At 41.2% G+C, this 5,838-nt stretch overlaps 1 non-coding gene across 1 annotated transcript; it reads right to left on the reverse strand.

Annotated features, from left to right (window-relative positions):
* Positions 1-1,416: 1,416 nt before the first annotated feature.
* LOC130978376 (small nucleolar RNA R71) lies at positions 1,417-1,524 on the reverse strand. The gene has a single exon (XR_009086023.1). It is a non-coding gene; the product is annotated as a small nucleolar RNA R71 (small nucleolar RNA).
* Between the last annotated feature and the right edge of the window lie 4,314 nt (positions 1,525-5,838).

Here is a 5,838-nt window from a genome sequence, read left to right on the forward strand (position 1 = left end):
CAGAACATACTGCAGAGGAATCACACAGAAAAAGCTGAGCATTCAAAAATGCCCAGTGAAGAAGACAGACTGGCGTTTAAACGCCAGCCAGGGTACCTGGTTGGGCGTTTAACGCCCAAAAAGGTATAAGTTTGGGCGTTAAACGCCAGAATGTGCACCATTCTGGGCGTTTAACGCCAGGATGGCTAAAGGGGGAAGATTTTGTTTTTCAACTCAAATTTTTTTTAGTTTTCAAAATCTTTTCAAAATCAAATCTTTTTCAAATCAATTTTTCAATCAAAATCTTTTTCAAAAATTACTTTCTTTCCATTTTCAAAGATACTTGCTATCAATTAATGATTTGATTCAACATTTCAAGTATGTTGCCTTTTCTGTTGAGAAAGGTTTAAATTGTTTGAATCATATCTTTTCTTGATAGCCAAGTTATTAATTTTTAAAATCAAATCTTTTTAAAATTGTTTTCAAATCATATCTTTTAAAATTGTTTTCAAATCATATCTTCTCAATCATATCTTCTTAACCACATCTTTTTCAAAATAGTTTTCAATCAAATCTCTTTGATTTCTAATTTCAAAATCTTTTTCAAAAATCACTTGATTTCTTTTCCACTCTTAATTTTCGAAAATCAAAGTAATGTTTTTCAAAATGTTTTCAAAATCTTTTACTTAATTTTCGAAAATTACTTCCCTTCTTCTTACATCCTTCTATTTAAGGACTAACATTATCCCTTAATGCAAAATTCGAACTCCATCCTCTTTGATAAGTTCGAATTTTCTACTTCTGTCTTCTACTCTTCTTTTCCTCTGACACTTAAAGGAATCTCTATACTGTGACATAGAGGATTCCACATTTTCTTGTTCTCTTCTCCTTCATATGAGCAGGAACAAAGGCAAAGACATTCTTGTTGAAGCTGACCCTGAGCCTGAAAGGACCTTGAAGCGAAAACTAAGAGAAGCTAAGGCACAACTCTTTGTTGAGGACTTGACTGAATTCTTCAAGGAAGAAGAAGCCATGGCAGCCGAAAACAACAACAATGCCAACAATGCAAGGAAGGTGCTGGGTGACTTTACTGCACCTACTCCCGATTTCTATGGGAGAAGCATCTCTATCCCTGCCATTGGAGCAAACAACTTTGAGCTTAAGCCTCAATTAGTTTCTCTAATGCAACAGAATTGCAAGTTCCATGGACTTCCATTGGAAGATCCTCATCAGTTCTTAGCTGAGTTCTTGCAAATCTGTGACACTGTCAAGACTAATGGGGTAGACCCTGAAGTCTATAGACTGATGCTATTCCCTTTTGCTGTAAGAGACAGAGCTAGAATATGGTTGGAATCTCAACCTAAAGAAAGCCTGGACTCTTGGGAAAAGCTAGTCAATGCCTTCTTGGCAAAGTTCTTTCCACCTCAAAAATTGAGTAAGCTTAGAGTGGAAGTCCAAACCTTTAGACAAAAGGATGGAGAATCCCTCTATGAAGCTTGGGAAAGATACAAGCAATTAATCAGAAAGTGTCCATCTGATATGCTTCTGAATGGAGCATCATAGGTATTTTCTATGATGGTCTCTCTGAACTATCTAAGATGTCCTTGGATAGCTCTGCTGGAGGATCTCTTCATCTAAAGAAGACGCCTACAGAAGCTCAAGAGCTAATTGAAATGGTTGCAAATAACCAATTCATGTACACTTCTGAAAGAAATCCTGTGAATAATGGGACTAGTCAGAAGAAAGGAGTTCTTGAGATTGATGCTCTGAATGCCATATTTGCTCAGAACAAGATATTGACTCAACAAGTCAACTTGATCTCTCAATGTCTGTCTGGAATGCAACATGCACCAAGCAGTACTAAGGATGCTTCATCTGAGGAAGAAGCTTATGATCCTGAGAACCCTTCAATGGAAGAGGTAAATTACCTAGGAGAACCCTATGGTAACACCTATAATTCTTCATGGAAAAATCACCCAAATTTTTCATGGAAGAATCAAGAGAGACCTCAACAAGGTTTCAACAACAATAATGGTGGAAGAAACAGGTTTAGCAATGGCAAGCCTTTTCCATCATCTTCTCAGCAACAGACAGAGAATTCTAAGCAGAACCCCTCTGACTTAGCAACCATGGTCTCTGATCTAATCAAAACCACTCAAAGTTTCATGACTGAAACAAGGTCCTCCATAAGAAATTTGGAGGCACAAGTGGGACAGCTGAGCAAGAAAATTACTGAACTCCCTCCAAGCACTCTTCCAAGTAATACAGAAGAAAATCCAAAAGGAGAGTGCAAAGCCATAAGTATGGCCGAATTTGGAGAGGAAGGAAAGGAAGTGAACGCCACTGAGGAACACCTCAGTGGGCGTGCACTGACCTCCAATGAGTTCCCCAATGAGGAACCATGGGAATCTGAGGCTCAAAATGAGACCATAGAGATCCCATTGGACTTACTTCTGCCTTTCATGAGCTCTGATGAGTATTCTTCCTCTGAAGAGGATGAATATGTCACTGAAGAGCAAGTTGCTAAATACCTTGGAGCAATCATGAAGCTAAATGACAAGTTATTTGGAAATGAGACTTGGAAGAATGAACCTCCCTTGCTCACCAAAGAACTGGATGACTTGTCTAGGCAGAAATTACCTCAAAAGAAACAAGATCCTGGGAAGTTTTCCATACCTTGTACCATAGGCACCATGACCTTCAAGAAGGCTCTGTGTGACTTAGGGTCAAGTGTAAACCTCATGCCTCTCTCTGTAATGGAGAAGTTAGGGATCTTTGAGGTGCAAGCTGCAAAAATCTCATTAGAGATGGCAGACAACTCAAGAAAACAAGCTTATGGACTTGTAGAGAATGTCTTGGTTAAAGTTGAAGACCATTACATCCCTACTGATTTCATAGTCCTAGAGACTGGGAAGTGCATGGATGAAAATATCATCCTTGGCAGACCCTTCCTAGCCACAGCAAAGGCTGTGATTGATATTGATGGAGGTGAACTAATCATTCAAGTGAATGATGAATCTTTGGTGTTTAAGGCTCAAGGATATCCCTCTATCACCATAGAGAGGAAGCATGAAGAGCTTCTCTCAAATCAGAGACAAGCAAAGCCCCCACAGTCAAACTCTAAGTTTGGTGTTGGGAGGCCACAACCAAACTCTAAGTTTGGTGTTGAACCCCCACATTCAAACTCTAAGTTTGGTGTTGGGAGGTTCCCACATTGCTCTGATCATTTGTGAGGCTCCATGAGAGCCCTCTGTCAAGCTACTGACATTAAAGAAGCGCTTGTTGGGAGGCAACCCAATATTATATTTTATATATTTTTCTTTGTTATTTTATTTTATTTTGTAGGTTGATGATCATAAGAAGTCACAAAATCAATTAAAAAAAGCAAAAACAGAATGAAAAACAGGAAGAAAAACAGCACACCTTGGACCGGAAGATGCTGCTGGCGTTTAAACGCCAGTAAGCCTAGCAGTTGGGCGTTTAACGCCCAGTCTGGCACCATTCTGGGCGTTTAACGCCAGAAAGGGGCACCAGACTGGCGTTACACGCCAGGAATGGGCAAGAACCTGGCGTTAAACGCCAGGAATGGGCACCAGCCCGGCGTTTAACGCCAGAAATGGCTCAAAACGTGGATTTTGATGCCATATGGTGCAGGGATGACTTTTCCTTGACACCTCAGGATCTGTGGACCCCACAGGATCCCCACCAACCCCACCACACTCTCTCTCCTCTTCACCCATTCACCAATCACCTCAACACCTCTTCCCCAAAAACCCTTCACCTATCAAATCCCATCTTTCTCTTCACCACTCACATCCATCCTTCATAAAACCCCACCAACCTCACCCTTCAAATTCAAACCACTTTCCCTCCCAAACCCACCCATAATGGCCGAACCTTCACTCCCCTCTCTCCTATATAAACCCTTCTTCACTCCCCCATTTTCACACAACATAAACACCACTTCTCCCCCTCTTTGGCCGAATACACAACCCTCCTCCATCTCCCTCATTTCTTCTTCTTCTACTCTCTTCTTTCTTCTTTTGCTCGAGGACGAGCAAACATTTTAAGTTTGGTGTGGTAAAAGCGTTGCTTTTTCATTTTTCCATAACCATTATGGCACCCAAGGCCGGAGAAACCTCTAGAAAGAGGAAAGGGAAGGCAAAAGCTTCCACATCCGAGTCATGGGAGATGGATAGATTCATCTCAAGGGTGCATCAAGACCACTTCTATGAAGTTGTGGCCTTGAAGAAGGTGATCCCCGAGGTCCCCTTTTCACTCAAAAAGGGTGAATATCCGGAGATCCGCCATGAGATCCGAAGAAGAGGTTGGGAAGTGCTTACCAACCCCATTCAACAAGTCGGAATCTTGATGGTTCAAGAGTTCTATGCCAATGCATGGATCACCAAGAGCCATGATCAAAGTGTGAACCCGGATCCAAAGAATTATCTTACTATGGTTCGGGGGAAATACTTGGATTTTAGTCCGGAAAGTGTGAGGGTGGCGTTCAACTTGCCTATGATGCAAGGAGATGAACATCCTTACACAAGAAGGGTCAACTTTGATCAAAGGTTGGACCAAGTCCTCACAGTCATATGTGAAGAGGGCGCACAATGGAAGAGAGATTCAAGAGGCAAGCCGGTTCAATTGAGAAGGCATGACCTCAAGCCAGTGGCTAGAGGATGGTTGGAGCTTATTCAACGCTCAATCATCCCCACTAGCAACCGGTCCGAAGTTATTTTAGACCGGGCCATCATGATCCATAGTATCATGAGTGGAGAAGAAGTGGAAGTTCATGAGGTTATAGCCCAAGAACTCTATAGGGTGGCGGACAAGTCTTCCACCTTGGCAAGGTTAGCCTTTCCTCACCTCATTTGTCACCTCTGTTATTCAGTGGGAGTTGACATAGAGGGAGACATCCCCATTGATGAGGATAAGCCCATCACCGAGAAAAGGATGGAGCACACAAGAGACCCCTCTCATCATGAGATCCCTGAGATACCTCAAGGGATGCACTTTCCTCCACAAGACTATTGGGAGCAAGTTAACACCTCCTTAGGAGAGTTGAGTTCCAACATGGGACAACTAAGGGTGGAGCACCAAGAACACTCCATTCTCCTCCATGAAATTAGAGAAGATCAAAGAATCATGAGAGAGGAGCAACAAAGGCAAGGAAGAGATATTGAGGAGCTCAAGCACTCCATAGGACCTTCAAGAGGAAGGAAGAGCCGCCATCACTAAGGTGGACCCGTTCCTAAATTTCCTTGTTCTTTATTCTTCTGTTTTTCGAAAATTGTGCTTTATGTTTGTCCATGTTTGTATCTTGTGATCATTAGTGTCTTAGTGTCTATGCCTTGAAGTTATGAATGTCCTATGAATCCATCACCTTTCTTGAATAAAAACGTGCTTAATTGAAAAGGAAAGAATTGCATGAATTTTGAATTTTATAACAGTTTAATTATTTTGATGTGGTGGCAACACTTTTGTTTTCTGAATGTATGCTTGAACAGTGCATATGTCTTTTGAATTTGTGGTTCATGAATATTGGCTCTTGAAAGAATGATGAAAAAGGAGACATGTTACTGAGGATCTGAAAAATCATAAAAATGATTCTTGAAGCAAGAAAAAGCAGTGAATACAAAAAAAAAAAACCGAAAAAAAAGAGAGAAAAAGAAAAGAAAAAGAAAAGAAAAAGAAAGCAATAAAGTTGTGATCCAAGGCAATAAGAGTGTGCTTAAGAACCCTGGACACCTCTAATTGGGGACTTTAGCAAAGCTGAGTCACAATCTGAAAAGGTTCACCCAATTATGTGTCTGTGGCATGTATGTATCCGGTGGTAATACTGGAAGACAGAGTGCT

This window comes from Arachis stenosperma, chromosome 4 (genome assembly GCF_014773155.1).
Source record: "Arachis stenosperma cultivar V10309 chromosome 4, arast.V10309.gnm1.PFL2, whole genome shotgun sequence".
Lineage (NCBI taxonomy): Eukaryota > Viridiplantae > Streptophyta > Magnoliopsida > Fabales > Fabaceae > Arachis > Arachis stenosperma.